At 37.2% G+C, this 10,199-nt stretch overlaps 1 pseudogene; it reads right to left on the bottom strand.

Moving 5' to 3' along the window:
- Positions 1-1,675: 1,675 nt before the first annotated feature.
- Positions 1,676-1,795, bottom strand: LOC118608016 (annotated as a pseudogene).
- Positions 1,796-10,199: the final 8,404 nt, after the last annotated feature.

Genomic DNA, 10,199 nt, shown 5'->3' on the forward strand with positions numbered 1-10,199 from the left:
TGCACTCAACAAATATTTATTGAGTGTCAACAGTGCACCAGGCAATGTGTTATGTACTTGGGATACAGCTGCATAGAATTGGAGAGTGTGAGTCTAGCATGATGTACTTAACCATTTTTTAAAAGTAAAGATTGTCTCCAGTTCTGGAAGATATTCAAATAAATTTTCAATAACCTTGACCTCCAACTCTAGTTAGTTAACCATTTGTGACATTGGAAAATGAGCTTAGATATCATCAAACTTGGGAAGCCTTTCTTAATCCCCACATTGGGTCTGGCACCACTTTTTTGGCCTCCCAAACCTCCATGCCAGTACTTACTACACTGTAATATCAATATTTTGTATTATTTCTCCTCCATAAGACCTTAAGCAACCTGAAGATAAGGACATAGAACCATTGACAAGAAGAGCTGTCAGAAATATTTGCTGCATTCAATTGCATTTGCTCTGATCTTCCCACTTGTTCTGCTTGTACCTAGGAAAAGAACTGGGGTATAAAAATCTATTGAGAGTGGTGGCAGACCTCACAGGTGTCCTAGAAAAGCACATGAAGTGCCCTAGAAGTTTATGAGACTCCTCAGGTAATGGGATAGGTGCTTAGGAAGCTTCTCTGTACTATTCTTGGTCCAGGTGAATACGTGAGAGAGGGTCGCTGTGGTTGTGACTGACACCACCTCTCCTTTGCAGGGATAATGTTGCCTCTTTTACTCTCTTTTTAAAAATAACTTACAACATAGTGATTAGACATTTACATAACTTATGAAGTGATCACCCCGATAAATCTAGTATGCATTTAACACCATGCATAGCATTATTACAGTATGTTTTACTATATTCCTTATGCTATTCTCTACATCCCCATGGCTATTTTGTAAGTACCAATTTGTACTTTCTAATCCTTGCCTCTTTTTCACCCACCCCTCTAACCCCTTCTCATCTGGCAACCAGCAAAATATTCTCTGTATTTATGAGTTTGTTTTTGTTTTGTTTGTTTCTTTATTTTGTTCTTTAGATTCCACATGTAAGTGAAGTCATACGCCATTTGTCATTCTCGTCTGACTTACCCTGCAAGAACAATACCTCCATCCATGCTGTTGCAGATGGCAAGATTTCATTGTTTTTATTTCTAAGCAATATTCCATTGTGTGTATACCATATCTTTTTATATATATCTGAATATATATAAATATAAATATATATAAATACGATACAAATATAAATATATATATAAATATATATAAATACAATATAAATATATATATACAAACACACACATATATATATATAATCTTCTTTATTTATTTATCTATTGATGGACACCCAGGTTGCTTCCATATCTTGGCTATTGTAAATAATGCTTCAATGAACATATGGATTCATATATCCCTTCAAAGTAGTGTTTTGGGTTACTTTGAATAAATACCCAGAAGTGGGATTACTGGATCCTTCTTTGTCTCTGGTTATAGCCTTTGTTTTAAAGTCTATTTTGTCTGAAGTAAATATTGTTAACACAGTTTTTTTATTTCCATTTTCATGAAATATCTTTTTCCATCTCTTTATTTTCAGTTTGTACGTCTTTTTTTGGGGGGGGGAGCGGCGAGGCAATCCTTGGTTGGCCTCACAAATCGCAAGGACCTTGTCAGCTTACAATCCCTTATTTTTTAAAAACTTTTTATGCCTACAGCACCTAGTCTTCCTAGGTGGTCCCCCATCCAAGTACTAACTAGGCCTGACCCTCCTTAGCTTCATGAGATGAGATGGGATTGGGCTTGTTCAGGGTAGCATGGCCATAGACTGTGTGTGTCTTTCTATCTGAAGTGAGTCTCTTGTAGGCAGTGTATGTACGGGTCTTGTTTTCTTATCCATTCAGCCATCCTATTTGTTCATTGACACATTTAACTCATTTATATTTGAAGTAATTGTTGATAGATATGTAGTTATTGCCATTTTATTATTCATATTTTTGATGTCTCCTCTTCCTCCTCTTCCTCCTCCCCCTCCTCCTCCTACTCCTCCTCCTCCGCATCCTCCTATTTCTCCTCTTTCCCTTTCTTTTTTGTCTCTCCAACATTTTCTGTAATACTGGCTCGGTGTTGAACTTCTTTAGCTTTTTCTTGTCTGGGAAGCACTTTATCTGTCCTTCAATTTTAAATGACAGCTTTGCTAAGTAGAGTAATCTTGACTGCAGGTCCTTGCTTTTCATCATTTTGAATATTTTGTGTCAATTCTTTCTGTCCTGCAAAGTTTCTGTTGAGAAATCAGCTGATGGTCTTGTGGGAGCTCCCTTGTAGGTAACTAGCTGCTTTTCTTTTGCTGCTCTTAAGATTCTCTTTTCATCTTTAACCTTTAGCATTTCAGGTATTTAGCTTTTTTGTTTTTGTCTGGGAAGCACTTTATCTGTCCTTTGATTCTAAATGATAGCTTTGCTGGTAGAGCAATCTTGGTAGTAGGTCCTTACTTTTCATCACTTTGACTATTTCGTGCCAGTTCCTTCTGGCTTCCAATGTTTCTGTCGAGAAGTCAGCTGGAAGTTTTATGGGGGGGGTCCTTTGTAGGTCACTAATTGCTTTTCTCATGCTGCTTTTAAGTTTCTCTTTTTGTCTTTAACCTTTGGCATTTTAATTATGATGTATCTTGGGGTGGGTCTCCTTGTGTTCATCTTGTTTGGGACTATCTGTGCTTCCTGGACTAATATGTCTATTTCCTGTTGCTGTAAAGATTGAGTGTTTTCTGTTGTCTTATCTTCCAAATCACTGATTTGATTTTCTCCTTCATCTAATCTACTATTTATTCCTCCTAAGGTATTCTTCATTTCAGTTATTGTACTATTTTTTATTACCGATTCTTTTTTATGTTTCCTATCTCCATTTTTATGTTTTCTATCTCCTCGTTAAAGTTCTCAATGAGTTCATCTACTCTTCCTTTAAGTTCATTGACCATCCTTATAATCAGTGTTTTGAACTCTGTGTCTGGTGAATTGCTCGTATTTATTTTGTTTAGTTGTTTTTCTAGAGCTTTGTTCTGTTCTTTCATTTGGAACATGTTTCTTGGTCTCCCCATTTTGGTTTGTTTCTATGTATTAAGTAGGGCTGCTATGTCTCCTAGTATTAGTAGAGTGGCCTTATATAGTAGGTTTCCAGCCCAATGGCACAGTGTCCCTGGGCCAGGTGCTCCAGGTGTGTCCATAATATGGGTTGCATGTGCCTTCCTGTTGTAGTTGAGCCTTTGTTGCTGTTTGAACATCAACGAGAGGCATTGAACCTCAGACTGATTTGTTGTGAGGACAGGCTGATGACTACAGTGGAGGAGCTATTGTGCAACTGTTGACCCTACAAAGCAGGATTTGATTTAGCAGGGCTCTGGTGCCTGCGCAGTCTGCCCTTTGGGTGTGTCATCCTCAGATGCATCTCAGATGGTCCTCTGGATCAGTCTGAAGCTAGCCACTGAGGATGCAGGCCAAGGCCTCTTTTAAGGGGCCCTGTCACAGGCAAAATTCAGTTGCAGGCTGTGCCCTGCCTGGGGCTACCTGGAATGAGCCATGAAGTAATCTGCAGATGGGCTTAGAAGTGCCTTGAGAGGCCAAGCTGGGAACTAAGGCTGGCTGCCGGTATTGTCAGACTTGAGGCTGCTCGGGCAAGAAGTACAGGGCAAGCTGGGGTCAAGTATTGCTTGTCCGAGCTTTGTGAACCTTTGAGAAATTTTAGGACAGTCCACAGCATGAGCCAAGACATGCCATTTGTATGGAAAAGCCACCGAAAGTGGCTTGGGTGGGCCTGCAATTCGTGTGAGTTGGTGTCTCAAGGAATCTCCAGGGTAGGGCAACCAGTGTTAGCCAGGCTGATGAAGAATCAGATATGGCTCCTGCAGACCAAGAGAGAGGAGGGCTCAACAAAGCAACAGTGAATTCTGCCAGCAGTTTTGTTTGGGATAAAGCTATCCCCCTAGCCTTCGCCCTGAAGTCAGATAACTCAGTTCTTCCCCATATGTCCCTGGTGCCTTTCAAGCTGCTGCCCCATTGCTGGAGCTCAGAGCAAGTGAGTCTGTCAGCAAGTTAGTTCATGCCTGGGCCCTTGAAGTGGGATACTTGAGACTTCCGCAGCCCGTTGTCCCACTCACCCATAATCTCCACTGGGTTTTACTGCCTGAAGTTGTGGGAACTTTTGTTTCTGGCATAGGGAACCTGTGCTGGGTTGGGACCCTTTGCTCCTTAGGGGGACCTCTGCAGTTGAGATATCCCTTCTAATTTTTAACTGCCACACATGGGTGTGAGATCAGCCCATTTTGCATCTCTGCTGCTCCTACCAGTCTCCACATGGCTTCTTTTGTATATCCTTAGTTATAGAATTTCCATCCAGGTTGATTTCAGGCAAATCTCAATGATGGGTCATATGTAGTTTAGTTATAATTTTGATGTGGTTGTGAGAGGAGGCAAGCACAGTGCCTACCTACTCTGCCATCTTCACCAGAAATCTCTTTTTTTCGCTGTGGGTGGTGCTTTTGTGGGTGTGATCTTCTAGAGAGACAATAGAATCTAGGTGGGTGGGCTGGTGGAGTGAGTTCCAGTCCCAGATGCTCTTATGGCATCTCCTCAGGGAACATCTCCCTGAACTTCCTCTCCACAGTTTCTTCTCTTCCTGCACTGATTTTATCTATGACTTGGCTGACTTCTACCTGCCTTGGAATTCCTCTGTGTTCAACCTAAATCTGATTCATTTCTGTATGCTCATTGTCAACCTGGAAATGAATAGAAATTTAGATGGTGTTTTATTGAATACACTTCTATGATTTTGGCATTTCAACTTTTCACTTTGCAGCTGCACTGCAATGAACATGATGGTGCTTAAATATTTGCATCTTGGATTACTTTCTTAATATTAATTTTCTAAGAGTTTTATTGAGGTATAATTTATATACCATAAAATTTATCTATTTTATGTGTAAGATTCAGTATTAGTATATTTACAGAATTGTGCAGCCATGACAACAATGAAATTCTAGTATTAATTTTAGAGGTGGAATTACTTGATCAAAGGATGTGAACCTTTAAAAGCTTTTTTTCATGCATGTTATCAAATAGCTCTCTAAAAGGACATACCAGATAGACCCAACCATCTGTGACAAATATGGGTTGAGGAACACACTGAGCTTTCTTAGGTTACTACCTGAAGGGTCAGTCTTTTTTATCAGCATCTCTCTCCTCCATTACCTATCCCTCCTACCAAGATTTTGCAGTGAAATTTAGAGAGCAGCCTATATCCTCATGATTTCTGATAGCCATGTCCAAGATGTGTCATGGTTCCTTCTTTTTGTAAAATGGTTTTGTAGTTTCTAGTTTAATTTAAATAACACATTTGTTTTTTTAATATTTGATAGAACCAGCCAAGATAATCACCTGAACCCACTGTCATTTAGTGGTGGCGGTTGGGTTGTTATTTGACAACATGTCCAATGGTTTCCATGGTTATTTATTTATATGAATATTTAGCTTCTTCCCCATCAATTTAGTAATTGATATATATTTTTTAAAAACAGAGTAATACAAAAAATTCTGTTCAGATTTTTGGTTAGGTATAAAATTCTAAAATACAGTCTTTTCTCCATCAGACTATTGTAAATATTATTTTGTGGCTTTCTAACATTTAGTATTGGAGAAAAGATGTTCAATGGTCAGACCATATTCTTTCTTTTATAAATAATCTTTATGCTTAATTGTAATATTTTCCTATTATAAGAATTCAGAAAAGTCCTGGGGTATATCCTGATACAAGTGGTGTTTCATTAATCCTACCTAACAATGTCAAATGTTCAACGAAATCTCACATATTCTCATATTAAATTTTAGGATATTTTGGAATAATGCCTGAACTTCTTTTTGCTTTAAATTCTAGGTAAAGCTCTATTTACTATCACTGTTTAATTGAAGAGCATTCTGAGATTGCAAAGTGAGCTGCTGAAAATGTTTATATTTGGCCTTTTTTAGTACGAGTATGATCATTGATCTAACAACAATAATTTTCACTACAGCATTATCATAGCAAAAGTATGCGTTTCATAAAGAAAGTTACATTTTGTGTCATGGCATGTGTGACATGTGAATTATATGACGGTCCTATATGTTTCTCTGTTGTGCAGAGAAACATTTCCTTCAGTTTACATAAAAATGACTTGAAGACGTATGCAGTTTACTGTTTATAGTTTTCTGGTTTTTGGTAAACAAAAACATTTTCTTTCTCAACCCCATATTCAGCAAGCAGAGAGAGAACAAAATAAACAAAAGGCAAAGAAGTTTGAAAGTGCTTAGTGTGTTTCAGGAAACACTGCAGAGAAAAGATGATATTTTAAAATAAGTTATGAAGCATGACTTTACCAGGTAGAGGAGAGGGAAGGGCAATCCAAGCAGAAGGTGCAATATCAACACAATTAGAGAGGTTTAAAATTGTTTACTGTGCTTCAGGAACAGTAAGTTCCCCAGATATTATAGAAAACAAGAAGAGTTGGAATTACTTGTTCAGTTAATTTTTGGAGGATGAGATCTTATCCTGGTGCTTGGTTTTTCTAAGTTTCAGTACCAGAATGAATAGTGATTAAGAACATGAGCCCTGGCACCAGACTGCCTGTGTTCTGCCATTCATTAACTATGTGAACTTGGGTGGCTACTTAACCTCTCTGAGCTTCAGTTTCCTTGTCTATAATATGGAAATACTGATAGAATCTACCTGATAGAGTTTTTATGAGGTGTAAAAGAGTGAAAAATGAAAATTTTAACATAATGCATGACATACAGAAAGCCATCAGCAAATGCCCTTTTCATTTGTTTTCACTTTTATTTCTTTTACTAATTCCTTATCTCTCTCCAAAATATATATCTCATTTCAGGCATCATCATTTGCATTATCCCCACTGGCTGTTGGCATGATCTTTCTATCTCAGAAATCTGAACATGTCATTCTGCTGTTTAGACTCCCTCAATGGCTTCCCATAGTTGCCATGAAAGAAAACAAAACAGATATTTTTACAGGCTTAAAAAGCCATTCATGAACTCTCATCTGCTTTCATCTTATGTCTTACCTGTTGACACTTCCATGCAAGTTTTCCTTTGTTCAACTCTACTCTTTTTCCTCCTTGTCTTTATACTCTTCTCTCTGCCTAGAATTACCTTTTCTAATCTACCTTTATTTGTTGTTTTGGTTTTGCTTAATAACTTACTTGTTCTTTAAGATTCATTTTAGATAACATCTACCCCAGAAACCTTCTTTAACTTGCCACTCACCTTTGACGGTGACAAATGTCCCTCCTCTGTGCCTCCTTGATCCCCTGTTTATGTGTCTACAAGACTTTAAGCTCTTCAATGGCAGGGCAAAGTTCATATACTGTTTGACTTTATTTGTATGTCTAGTAACCTAAAATAAATCTTGGACTATAGTAGGCATTCAACAAATATTTGTTGAATGAATGTATGAAAAAGGAACATAAAATGGTTTTCTCTGTGTCTTGTTTTTTCTTGTTCTCAGACAATGGGGATATTGGTTACTTTCTTGGATTAGTGTAATTCACAGGGATTCATGGAGGCAAAACTGCCTAGTTGTTCCAGACTTGGGCCTCATTCTTCAGTCTCAATACATGTGCTCATGTCCCTGACAATCCCCATCCTCTCAGATTCATGGGAAGCTATATTTTAGTTCTCATAAACTCTCCAGTCTGTATTTTTTTCCTGTAAATTCTCCTGTATGGCCAGGACTGAGTTCTAAGAGGGTTCAGTGTACCAAAGCCAACTGTCACATATGCCTGTTAATTTTTTTCAGATGATGAGATTAATAAAAGTTCTATTCCAAAGCAGGAAATGCCTGTCATAGAAGAACTCCTGGAGATGTTACCAGTAGGGTTACTCCCCAGGCCCCCAACTCTGGAACACTTCTGAGTATTAAGGCAAGTTAAAGTAGCAGGTGGGACAGAGCTTGATAGATGCTTCTTTCCAAGAAAAAATTTTCAGTTATATCACTAAACAGCAGTTAGGAGAGTCCCTGAAAATAACATCTATGCAAATAACTCAAGTCTCATGATCCAAGGAAAGTGGCTATAGGCCAAAGAGTCTGGTGTAACAATTCACAAGATTTCACCATCATACCAACTCAGAATTTTTAGGGAGCCAGAGAATTAGTCTTAAGGAAAGACCTTACTAGAGTAACTGGTTTTTGAAGGCTTTTAGATGAAATTCAATTCTTATCCTCTATCAGAAAATTCACAAAGTGGAAAAGACCTATAAATGCAGTGACTGTGGAAAAGGCCTTTAGCAGAAGCTCTTAATCTTGTTAACTATAAAAAATCAATAGTGGAAAAAATCCTATGGATACAATATCTATGGGTAAAAACAAAACAAAACAAAACAACACTTTACTTAGAGGTCCAACCTTATAAGACTCAAAAGATTCATAGTGATGTGAAGCTCTTTGTCATCTATACATCAGGCCTTCAATCAGCCTCAGGCCCGATTAAGCATCAGTCATCCATGCCAGTGAAAAACTCAATGAATACAATGTATGTGGCAAAGACTTAATCAAAGCACAATCTTTTCAATCACAAGAAAATCCATGACAGAAAAGTCATTGTAATAGATACTATGAATATTGATTCCTCCCAATTCGAGCCTTGACTCTTTTTTTGGCCCTGCCTCTTCACTGGCCCACTCAGTTCTTACTCCTTGTTACTACTGGAATGTTCTCTTTAAAACCTAAATAATAATAATGCATATAGGTATAATAAAGAACTTATGTATAGAAAACTTATTCTGGAAGCAGACTTTAGGAAAGGAAGTAAGTGGTAAAATATACATAACATAATGTTTATCATTGTAACCGTTTTTAGGTATTTGATTCAATGGCATTAAATACATTTACATCCGGTACAATCATCACCTCCTACCTTCTCTAGAACTTTTTCATGTACCAAACTGAAACTCTATACCCATTAAACAATAACTGTTCATTCCCCCTTCCCCTAGCTCCCACCAACCACCATTCTACTTTCTGTCTTTATGAATTAGACTTCTCTAGGTACCTCATATAAATGAAATACAGTATTTGTCCTTCTGTGATTGCCTTATTTCACTTAGCATAATGCCTTTAAAGTTCACCCATGTTATAGCATGTGTATAGAATTTCCTTCCTTTTTAAGGCTGAACAATGTTCTGTTGTAGGTATATGCTACATTTTTGTTTCTCTTTCCATGGATGTTTGTATTGTTTTCACCTTTTGACTTTTGCAAATAATGCTGCTATGATGTTACTTTTAAAAATATATCTCAGTTCTATTTACTTCTGTTCATCTTTATTACTGCCTCCTTAACTCATACATGAACTACTACAACAAATTTCCTAATTATAAACTGCTAATTTTTAGGTATTACATGCAAGAATTTCAAATACCTAATATGGAATCTCAAGGCATTTGAATAATAATACCTAGTAAATTATGAAACTATAAAAACCTCAGAAAATTTGACTCCATGTAAAAAGTTATCATCAAGCATAAATTGACAACTTGTTTATGTCCAATGACACAGTATTTCAATGAACATATGCTAGATCTGACAATGTTGAGCCTATTACTTCAGGGAGAGTAAATAAAAGAGCATATTTAAGTTTTATAGCTAGAAGAGACAAATGATGTTTCTAATCAAGCCAGTTTAACCTAATCAATCTCTAACCCAAACAGGATAGGTACCCTAAAATTCTCTTTGTTGAGAAATGATGATTTTTAGACATAAAGTGAATATCCTGTACCATCTATTAAACAGATAAAGAAAAAAAACAGTTTTTATATATTAAGACTGTGTAAATTGTATGGGCAGAGAACAGAGTTGGGTAAGCTTTCTCCTTCCCATGCTTTCTCCTTTGGGCTCAGAGACATCTACTGGGGATATGGGGAGGAATTTGGAGGGGATCATTGTCATCTTGTGTTTTTTAGGCAGGTTCAGCCTTTCCCTAATTACCTATCTCCCACCCCCAAATTAAATTTGCCAAATGAAAGTCAAAGAAATGTGAAGCTGCTAACTTGAGAATGGATTCTTGAAAAATGGACATGTAACTTTTATTCATTTCCTGAAAAAATTGGTTTGCCATAGAAACAATGTTATATTTGATGGCTCTTGTTTTCAGTCCCACTTAGAAAAAATATTTTATCTCTAAAGTTGCTGAAGTAGTT

This window comes from Rousettus aegyptiacus, unplaced genomic scaffold (genome assembly GCF_014176215.1).
Source record: "Rousettus aegyptiacus isolate mRouAeg1 unplaced genomic scaffold, mRouAeg1.p scaffold_m13_p_9, whole genome shotgun sequence".
Classification (NCBI taxonomy): domain Eukaryota; kingdom Metazoa; phylum Chordata; class Mammalia; order Chiroptera; family Pteropodidae; genus Rousettus; species Rousettus aegyptiacus.